Raw genomic sequence first — 12,312 nt, forward strand, 5'->3', positions numbered from 1 at the left:
CGAGCATTTTTGTGTTTTACATGCCATGCCTTTTTGTTTCCATTACGTGTGTTAGAGATTCACCTGGAGGGGATTACTTTTATTTACACTGTCCCGTGTCTTTGGAACATGGTGGGTGTAAGAGTGAGGTTGGGTGCGCACCATAAACCGGTTTAAGCTCCCCAGTGGTGTTTTTGCCACTGACCGTTCCAAGGCGGTGCCCCACTGTGTTCCTTTGTTTGTTCGTTCGTTTTGTCCTCTTGTGTAGGCTTTGTGTGTGTGCGCGTGTTTGTGTGTGTGTTCCTTTGTTTGTTCGTTTTGTTGACTTTGTGTGTGTGCGCGTGTATGTGTATGTGAGTGTGTGTGGTGTGCACGTCTGCGTGCTGTAGGTTTCGTTTTGGGGAGGCTGCGATTTTGGTACGTGGCATTCCCTGTTTGATATTTGTCTTTGTTTTTTACTATTGTCTTACCAATTAGCAAGATCCATCACATGTATAACAGTAAGAAAAGGTACTTGCGCGCAATATAGATTATCGTATGTAGCAGTTTGTATAGCTAGTACTCTGGGCAACAAACATTCTAAAAGTCTTTGGCACTTGGTGGATCTCGATCGCCTAGTACTGATCGACATGTGTATTTGCCATCTTTTACAAAGCGCAACTATTCAATAATAAAAAGTAACAAAAATGTAACTTACTAGGAAAATACATGGTGAAATAAATGCACCTGATATCCGGATGAACGTTGGTAGCGGGCGACCGACCATTATCTCAATATCCCTGCTCAAACGCTCAGTACCTGTCTTCAGATCAGAACATATTGCAACATGTACAGACAAAGAAACAGGTTTGCATTCTTTCATCTGAAAATACAGATGCCTTATAGAACCCTTTCTCTTAGAAAATAAAGAACACAAATTCATTCTAGAACAGTTCCATTTAAAAAATGACTTGGCAATGAGGACTATGTATTTTGCTGTTGTATTATGAATACACGAACATGATTTAACGGCCGAACGTATTTTAATAGTTTCGACAAAACGAAACGAAACAGAAAGTCGCAATTTACAAATGTGCGTGTGTAATAAGTATTTAGTCAGTAAAGAATATTTTTGAAATGGTGCATTTTTATGGATAAAAGCTAATGAAATAGCAATACGAGGACAAAAATGGTTGGAAGAAGGTCAGCGTACGCCGTTGAAATACGGTCCTGTATTAAGAATTGTTGTATTCTTGGCATAGGGTGTAAAGACATATTTGATGAAAAATGGTCTGTTTATGGGCATAATGAAATATCTTTTTCGACAGTTATTCGTTGGTTTAAGAAATTCAAATGTGGGTTAGTTTCAACAGAAGATGCACCACATGGCCGTTGGCCGAAAACAGCAACGTCTGCCAAGATGGTTGTTAGAGTGAAAGGAATAGTTGCTACTGATGCAAGATACACCGTTAGGCAAATAGCTAGTATGGTTGGCATCTCATTAGGAGCAGCTCATACAATTCTGAAACGTAATTTGAAAATAAGAAAGATCTGTGCTAGATGGATTCCCCATCTGTTGACAGATGAGCAGAAAAAGGCACGCGTGCAATTCGTAAAATTGTTGCTTAAACAGTTTCCAAATTACAATGCACGGTCTTTCGCAAATGTCGTCACTGGTGACGAGATATGGGTTTACGTTTTTGAGCCCAAACGAAAGATTCAGAACAAAATATGGGCAACAACGTCTGGCAAAAGACCATGCATTGTAAAGTGGACCATGAGTGTCAAGAATGTAATGTATGCCATATTCTTCACAACTTATGGTCCTACCATTTAGGTTGCTGTACCTAAACGCAAATCCGTAAATGCGAAGTTTTACAAGACTAGAGTTCTTCGACAACTGAAGAAATATTTCAAAAATCGAAGACCCGCAACTGGTTTGGCCAATGTCAGATTGCTACATGACAATGCGTTATCGCACAAGGCGTCTATTGTACAAGACTTTCTGAAGCAGGTTGTGCTCCTTCACCCTCCTTATTCGTCTGACCTTGCTCCGTGTGACTTCTTTTTGTTCCCAAGGCTCAAAAAATACCTTTCTTAAAATTTGTGCAGCGCAAACACCTCGGTTCTGCAATATTCCAGTGTCTTCATAGTATACCTAGATACGAATATGGAAATGCCTTCAAGGATTGGATTATAAGACTGAAACTTTGCATATCTGTTGGAGGTGAATACTTCGAGGGGACCAAATAAAATTTTCATTGAAATCTATCAAGGATACATTTTTATGTGCTTAGATGCGTTCATATTTGAACAATCCTCGTAAAATTAATCATTTTAGTGTAACAATTACCTGTGCGTCAACTCCCATAAGAATTCGTTAACAAAACAAATCTGCCTACCAGCCTTGGGGTAGCTGGATGTAAAGCTAGTGAATAGACCTAATGATAACCATGAAATTGCAAACAAATATATAATATATAAAGTGTTTTTATGGTTTTATATCATTGTTATCAATATAAAATTGTTAAAGTATTACTACATGTGAACAAGGTAACTTTTAGTTTGACAAAACAGGTGAATGAAGTATTATGTTAATGTTAATACATGTTAATAATGTCTGAGCATTCGCTATGTACTTGTCTCTGTGTCACATCGGTTCTCGAGCGGTTGTTTGCCATGTTATTTACCACATTAGTTAATTTCTCAATTGTAGGTTGTTGTTGTTTAAAGAGTTCTTTTGTTTCATTGTACTGCTCGTATAACAGCCTCATGATATTGTCATTGTTCTTGTTAGCGGCCATATTTAATCTCGGATCACTCGAGAATCTCGGCGACCCGTATCCAGGAAGCCACATGTTGCCAAGCGTTTCAGTTCTTGGTGTTTACTTTCCCAAGTGACTTCCGGTCATCTCAGTTCCGGTTACGTCACCTCCAACTGTGTTGTCAGCGAATGATGTGGCACTTCCGTTCATACAATTGTTATGCAATTACGAATCCGCCATTGACGCTGGAGTGCCTGGCGACATGCCAGCAAACACCCGAAAAATACCATGGCGAGACTGACTATTATGTGTCCTTTCTGTCGTTGAACTTGAGGCCCAGGCGCCGTTAAAGGCTTATAGACCTGAAGCAGACCTGGGGTAATTAAAAATGTAATTGTAATTAATTGCAATTAAATTACGTTTCCCAAGTAATTGAATGTAATTTGTAATTGTGTCATTTACATCAATTACATGTAATTGTAATTTAATTAATTACAGAACAGTTCTAGGGTGTAATTGACAATTACATTTTAATTACTTTCCAATTACATGGCACATGCTAATCCAGTTTGTTGAACAAATAGTATATATAATTTGTTCAACAAACTGGATTATTATTTTATGTTTATTACCAGTGACACTTCACTTTAACATGCTAATATGCATTTCATAGCTGTGAAAAATAACAATAGAATATTATGGTAGGTGTTAACCCATTGGACATAGCTCCTTTGTTCTGATATTTGTTTCATTAGAACCAACTGGTAATCTTTGATGATGTTTGTCACTATGTTTTTGGAGAAAATGATCAAATTAGGATTTGAAATTGTTACTTGCATAATTATTATTTAGATTTTTATTGGAGCAAAAATTGAAATGCTTAGCATTTAGTTTAATCATTTTTTATCTGTGATAAAATTTGTTGTATTAATGATATAAACAACATAGCATTTCACAGTTCTAACAAGATAAAAAATTTAATTATTATTGTAGACATTATGAGTATTCTACAGTGTTAGTGACATAGTTATTCTAGGATGACTCATGAAAGTTTTACAGCTTATTTTCGATGTGGTCCTTTGGATAACTTGTAGTGTCAAGGATAAAAACTTAAATATATGTTTAAAATGTAAATGATTAAATACTGAACTAGACTAGTTAAATTTGAAACATATTGCAGAACCATGATCCTATAAACTTCAGAGAAATTCAGACCTCAGAGAAATACCTGACTTTACATGCATCTTCTCAAACCGAATTCTGCTAGACGATGTATTAACTATTGATTAGGGCTGATTGTAGCTCTTTTTGCAATAATATTAAAGACAGAGTAATGTTCTCCTGCAAACAGGTTTTACTTTGAGCTTAAATTCAATTTTGAAATAACTGAAATCAGTTTACATGTGGATTATCATGTTTGTGTAGTACCAGCTTGCTACAGTGTTCGTGTAAGAAGCACCACATTTGGTATTGTAATTGAATGTAATTAATTACAATTTCTGATGTAATTGTAATTTAATTAATTACATTGCTAAATTTCATGTAATGGTAATTGTAATTTAATTGGACATTTCTCAATGTAATGGTAATTTAATTAATTACATTTTAAAGCAATTGACCCCAGGTCTGACCTGAAGAGGCTCAGAATTTCCAGAATTCAGTTCAGTCTGAGTCTGGGACGTAGGGACTGAATCAGTCCCTTCCGCCATTGTTCCTGAGAATCAGTGTAACACGTTAAGAAATCCAACCCAATCCTTGAATAACTAGTCCGACACAGTACATGAAAGCACATAAAAAGATTCCATAAACTGTCAGGAATAATTTAATCCACAATAAGCCTGTTTTTATTCTATTAACAAAAATAATTTTGAATTTATCCTAGATTTATAAAATGAGAGTCTAGTCAGTTAGATAGCATCTTATCTCTGAAGGGTCTGGTCACGTGATTGCGTTCGCTGATTGGTAGATAGGGATAACAAAATGCATTTTCAACACAAATGTCACCTTTCCTACTATGACATGAAACTGAAAACACATTTTGTTTCATACATCGGATACAATATTTGGCAAAATACTGTTTCGATTACATTTTCGATTTGTTCCGAAAAATCATCCAAGTTATGAAGTAAAGACAAATATAAGAATAAAGGAATGATAAATAAGGTCACTACACTTCCGACTTACACTAATAGGAAAAGTAAGGTGCGTGCACGCACAAGTGTGTTGAAGACGCGACTTTTTTACCAACAATATAGGATTGATCACACACCGTAGATATGGATATCTATTGGGCAATATTGAATTGACTGTTAATATATTTTTATGGGTTTTTTTTTTATGTTAAAAATCCGACTACGAGATCAATTTGTACAAGAATGGTATAACAATGTAACTAGTTTGCTGAATCTAGAATACTACGCCAGGTTTTAAACGTTTAGTTTTGAGTCATATTTGAATATTATTGATAACGATAATTTAAGAAAGTTGTTTACTTGTTTTAAAATGTATTCTCATTGTTTAGCTGTTGAAACTTGTAGATATAGAGGTATAGTTAGAAATCAAAGATTATGTACATATTGTCACTTACATGCATGCATTTATGACTTGTCCGAGATATATGAATATTTGCTTAGAACTCGGAATAATATTTGTAAATTTCTGAAGGAAGTTTATTTGTTGAGATAGTAAATTTTGTTTTTGTTTACGCATGTTGTACAAACCATATCTATTATATTTTTACTGTTCGTTAGCCAAGACATGCAATTGTCGATAGTGCTATTAAATGTTGTTGTTGCTATTTCGAATGTTCGGTAGGTCCGTACATAAAATGGGGATTACTTTAATAACGTCTAAAAATAACATTAAAAAAGAAAATGAACAGTTTAAGATACAAAATAAAGATCAATCAGTTGTTTAAATAATACATATTTAATTTTACACATGCATTTATTTCAATGGTATGGTACTATAGATGTAACTTATTGTGTTGTAATTGACATGAAATTATGTGGACAACAGATATGTATTTGTTTTATGATAACATTATTTGAAGATTTGTCGTCATATTTGTCTGTTGTTTATTCCACATTAGTCTAAGACCTTCTGTATAAAAATGAAACAAACTTGTATACTTGTAAAACTTGTATCAAAGGGCAGTAATCCTGTTTACGGATGCTGATTTCCCTCGCTTTGTTTAAATACTCTAATTAAAGAAACAAGTGCTGCAAAGAAAGTCAGACGACGATGACGATACACATTCGGTTGAGACAAAGGGCGCCGATAGCAACCAAAGTCAAATAGTAAAAGAGACAAATAAGGCCATAGACAGAGGCAAACCCTACATTTCCCTAACGGAGCATCATGATCGTGGACAACAAAAGAATCCTAGAGGTAAACATGAAAATAAATCACAACATGCCCAAATTAGTGGATGAAAACACAAATGGACAAATACGTAATGCATGGAGGAAGCACACCAAGCAAGTTCAAATCTGGGTCAATCGCTAGGTCGTCTGAAACGCCTGCGGAAGAAATGAATGGCGCCGCAAAAAATCGTGATAAAGAATGACCTTTCAGTGTGATACTATTGTCAAGATTGCCATTCGCTCCAAACGGATAATCGTGATTCAGAACTGTTTCCCATTAGACAAAATGTATCTAAAGCGGAAAACAAAGTACGGAATTGTTTAAATTTTATCAAGTATATGTGCGGATATCATTCTAAAAATGAACAATTATTTCCCTTGTTTCAACAATATCGTTTAAGCAATTTGTAAACAGATCATGTAGTATGAATCAACACTGTGATAACATGGTCGCACAGTCTTTAATCATGGTATACAGGTATATATGTGTAGTACTGGCAAGGAAAATACCTGTCAGTGTGAATTGAACATCGATTGTTTAAGGATATATACATTCGGTAAACGGTTATTTTTCTACTATTTACTTCTTCGTTTTGTGTTATAAATCAAAAGGTTGATATCTTGCTTTTATAGGAAACCCACTTATAAAATACAAATTAAATTTAATGACTGGGAGGTATTTCATTCATAGGAGACAAGTCACAGCAGTGGGTGTTCAGTGCTTTTTAATAATAGGCATGTATGGCATAATTGATTTTGAACATGATGTAAATGGTAAATTTGTATTCATTTACGATATGATAGAAAGTGACACATATATTTTAATATTTTTTTACGCAAATAATGACAAAAATAGTAGGAATATTTTCTTTAAAACTATAGATAAACTTCTAAACGAAAAATCTCAGAGTATGAAAATTATCGGAGGAGACATGAACGATACTCTTAAGCGTTCGAGAGGGTAAATCGAAATAGTAATATAAATAAAACACCAGTAAAAAGTCTTGCGTCAGTTATAAAAAAAACACACAAGGTAAGTGATATATGGCGCGAATTAAATAGACAAACGACAGTATACATGGCGGAAGGAAAATGGTACTGAGAAAAGTAGAGTAGACTTCTGGTTCTAAAAATCAAAACAATTTAATTCCACTAGTACATAAACCAGATATAAGGCCAGCTTACTTAAGTTTACGGACCACCTATCATAATCGATTATGATAATGAAACCTGAAAAAGAGGTAACGGATATTGGAAATTGAATAACATGCACTTAGTTATGAAGAGTGCGTTAACACTATTTCTTATGTGATAGAAACATTTGATGTAAGTAATATACCTTAACAATTATCATGGGATTTTGTATATAAGAAATTAAAAATAAAACCATAATGTACACAAACAAGAAATGTAAACAAAGGAAAGAGAAAATAAATACACTGGAGAAAAAATACAAAGTCTTTACGTAAATTCAATGCCAGAATGCAAAATCGAAAGTGTAGAAAAAGAGATCCAAACAATATATGAAGTTAAAGCAAAAATAACGTCAAGAGTAGAATACATAACAGAAGGCGAAGGAAATACAAAATATGTTCTGATTCTTGAAAATATAAGACGAAACGAACATTTTAAACAGATGATAAACAAGATAGATAGAAGTCTTGCTTGTAAACTTTATAATCAGTTTATAAACAGCTTTGGACTTACATATATGTTCTTTGGTTACAGACTCTCTAAATGCAGGGCTTGCAAAAACACAACTTTTAAATGCACAAAGGCTAGGGGTTTTATCATTGATATATAAGAAAGGTAACCACAAAATCTAAAGACCTGGCGACCGATAAAGATTTGAATAACGATTACAAAATTGCAGGCTAGACTTAAAAAAAAAATATTTACAAAATAATAGACACTGCATACCAAGGATATATAAAAATAGATTTCTCGGTTATAATCTGAGACAAATACAATAGACTATATCTTCAAATAGAAGGAGCAAATCTATTATAGATTTTAGGAAAGCTTTTGATACAGTTGAGTGGGACTTCCGTTTTTTTTTTCGTACTTAAACAGTTTGGCTTCAAATCAGCTTTTATTCAGTGGAACAAAACACTTTATTATAATAGCATGTCTTGTATTCTAAATAATGGCTTTAAATTACATCGTGGTATAAGACAAGGCTGTCCAAGTTCAGCTCTGCTCTTTATATTGGTAGCAGAAATTATGGCTTGAGTATTAGGAACTCGGATGATATAACAGTAAATTCAGAAATAGGAAAAACAATCATTAAAAAATTCGCAGTTAGCAGATGATGCAACTTCATTTTTGGGTACAGAAACGGAAATTGAGAAAGTGTTGGAAATGATTTTAAAGTTTGGCAACTTGTCGGGATTAAAATTAACAAAAAACAAAACTGAAGGGATGTGGATTGGAAAATCAAAATTCAGCAACGAAGCAAATTTTTTGGATTAATTGGCCTGAAAGACCAATCAAAGATTTAGGCATTTATTTTGGTCACAATGCATCAAAATGATCTAAATTAAACTGAGCACAAAAAATCAAATGCAAAACGATACTTGATAACTGGAAAAAAGAAAAGTGTCTATTTTGGCATATACGCTTTTCATGCACTAGAGTAACAAGCTGATACTTGATTTTTCGTTGGAATGGTAAACGAAAAAAAATAAAAAGAATTACACTGATTTAATATTGAGTCTTAAATTATCTCAATTAAAATTAAATAGATACACTCCCTTCTAGATGGAAAACAAGCTAAATAGAACATATTTCCAAACTATTTTTTTTATCAAAGTTCGGATATTAATCTCGTATTCTTCATGATAGAATAAAAGAATTCAAGTATAAATTGATAAATAGAATATTTCCATGTATAAAGATGGAAAAAGTTGAAATCACCGAACTGTTTTGGAAACTTATGAACATGTTTTCATAGAATGTCCGGAACCAGATGACATATGCAAGAATCTACGAAATTCAAAATCTGTTGTTATGGGCTATAAGAATTCAGACTCGAGCCGTTATTGTCTTGATACCATACTGTCTCTAGTCGGATTTAGCATTATTAAAGCTTATTTCATTAGTAATTCACTATCGAGAACGTAACTATGATATATATTGTTAAACTGTTTAAATTTTACATAATTATGTTTAGATATCACTAACAGGAAAGTAAACAATGTAATACACTTAAATGCCATGAATATACTGAATAATGAATGAATATATTGTGATACGTATGTTTTAATAACAGAGAAGGGGCCGCATACATGTTCATTGTGCCATTTAACTTGATTGTATATATTTTGTTTTGTGTCTTGGATCTTTTTACAGATTTTATGAACTATTACAACAGCAATCTTTAAGTGCCGTGTGGCGGTTGTTAAAGTCTACCCGTACTTGGATTCAGTGTTGTTATATTTTCTGGTCCTTTGGGATCATTGAGTCCATTCAACATGTGTGTAATAGGGTTCCGCTTAAGCCGGTGCTAGGGGGCTTTAGAGGTGTTGCACATTTCATTACCTTTCATGAACAGACTCAATCAAACCGAGTCTGCTATTGTTCTTATTGGTTGCATTCTTTGCTTCCAAAGGATCTTTGTACAGATTTTATTGTAAAATGATTGATTAAATAATATTCATTCGTTTAATTTTATTTTGCTATTGTGTGTTGAACTAGCATGCAAGAAAAACATTCTATCACTGGCTGTAGGTAGGAATAGGAATAGGAATATCCGGTTCCCAGGGAACTGTTTACCCTACTGCACCTTCAACCAGTGAAATAATTTTAACCCTTAGCCTGCTAAATTTCTGTAATGGACTGGTCCATTTTTCATTTTGGACAATACCATTAACTGTTAAAAGGGGTGTTTACCAAAAAGATACTGACTGAATGGCGAACAGTGCAGGCCATGATCAGACTGCACGGATGTGCAGGCTGATCTTGGTCTGCACTGGTCGCAAAGGCAGAATAACTTGCCGCCAGCAGGCTAAGGGTTAAATTCTAGCACCGGGGAAATCACCGGAAACCACAGTATAGTATGCAAGAAATACGTTTCTGCTTCCGTAAGGCCGTACACGCCGTAAGGTTATAATGGACGTCTATGGGAAAACAGTTGGTGGTCTCAAGCCTATAAAATTGGAAATTCTTGTTTATTTCCACTTTACTGGAATACTGTAAGAGCAATAGTATGGTGGCATATTTCTGCTAAAAGATAGCTAGGTAGCTATCACTATAATATTCTAAATTTTCCAAGTAATGTGTGCCGTATTCTGAACCCATAACAGCAAAAAAAATCTAGATATTTCTTTTTATTTTTCAAAAATGTTTTAGCGCCAAATTTGCATTTATACTCGAAACTGCATCCATCTATCAAGATAATATTCGAAACTTTTCGCAATTATATTTTAAGAAAACTGTACGCTATTTAGATAAATAACGCGTTTTGAATTTAAATCGTCGAGTTTCCTTTATCTTATGTTGTTATTTAATTATTCAGAATTATATATATATAATCAGAATTACGTCCCTTTATATTGACGTCGCGTCATTACCATAGTAACGTCACGTTACATTGTATGTACACTGATGAGCCGATAGGCGAAACTAGTTTGTATTTTTATAATTAAATACTGATGGAAAGGCATGTGAAGTCATTTTATTTATTTGATTTATAGACTTCCATCTTGTGCCGAGTCTTTTGATTGTCAAGTATATACAGTTGAATATAGTTACCTCGATATCGGTTAGCTCGATACTCGGGTTAGCACGATGTGTTTGAGTCGGTCCCGATTTTCCCCTATTTATCTTAAAGGCACTCGCTACAGTTTTTCCGGACGGGTCGTTATATATTTTCCCCAACACCGCGCCAGTTTGGTTTCGATGTAGCTCACTGCAGTGTTGGTGCGGTCTTCTGCGCATGCCCGGAAGTGATTATCTAATGTCGCGTACGGCAAAAATTCGCAAATTATTGGATGTTCGCATGCATTGAATGTACAAAATGTATAATATACTAACTAAAGGTTATGGTAAGTATCACCATGGTTACAAAAAAAATATACATTTAAAGTACTTTTAGTTCAAATTACTTCAATCCGACATATACTGGAGTCTGTTATTTATACCAACGCTCCGACTCTGCATTGAGTCGCAGCTATTTCTAATCCCGTACCGTACCCGTACCGTACATTCGTAAACTATAGGTTTTGTTAAAAACAAAGGCGGAAACTTTCATCGTTCTATGCCATCAAAATGCTTCAGAAACACATTAAAATCCGATTATTAAGAAATCTGCCGTTTGATAATTTTATATATACATTTCTAAGTCATTTGCTCAAACACTTCAAGAGTATTTCGTGTCAACCTGCGTTGTATAAATGCCCGCCACACCCCACCTCGTTGTAATTTGATTTAAGCGAAATCTAATATGGTGACCTATCAATTTTCTTTTTGTTTTAGATTAGGTAGACATAACCAAAGGTATGTGCAGAGTTTGATTAAATTCTATTATGTGAAACTAGATAAAATAGCAGAAGTACCTACTTAAAACTGACAAAAATATGCAAAAATAGCCCTTGGGTCTGCTGAACAAGTATTCCTTTCTTTACAAAATCATGATCTTTTGATTTCTCTGAGCATGTTTCAAATAGATATATTGTTTTCCGTTATAAAAATGCTTAGATAATCAAATTTATGTTGATTATTGTACTTTACTGAAACATATTTTAGGATTACAGAAATTTTGAAAAATGTTTAAAATAGCACCATATCTAGGGGCAAATTAAACTGAAACAAAGCTGGTGACCTAGTATTTTTATTTCATTTTTCAATACATCATAACATGATCTTTTAATACAAAACATTTCATCAAAATCTATTATTGAGAAAAAAATTACGAAAATGTAGCGAGCGTCGTTAATGTAATTATTTATCATTACCTCGATATGCATAGCTCGATATTTTGTTTAGCTCGAGATTTTTCAGTCCCGCCAACTTACCTGTACTGTTTTTACACCTGGTTTCGTCGATATCACAGCTTGTCAAAAATATCCATATTATTTGTAAGATGTGAAAATCAACTTATTGTTGTCCGGCGATGTATTAATCATATTCAAGATAGTTTGTGTGTTTGTTTTGTTTGTTATTTAATCTTTAATCCAATTTAAATGTCAGGAAGTTTGCATTTAATTCCCAATAATTACTCTTAT

Source organism: Mercenaria mercenaria, unplaced genomic scaffold (assembly GCF_021730395.1).
Source record: "Mercenaria mercenaria strain notata unplaced genomic scaffold, MADL_Memer_1 contig_1102, whole genome shotgun sequence".
Lineage (NCBI taxonomy): Eukaryota > Metazoa > Mollusca > Bivalvia > Venerida > Veneridae > Mercenaria > Mercenaria mercenaria.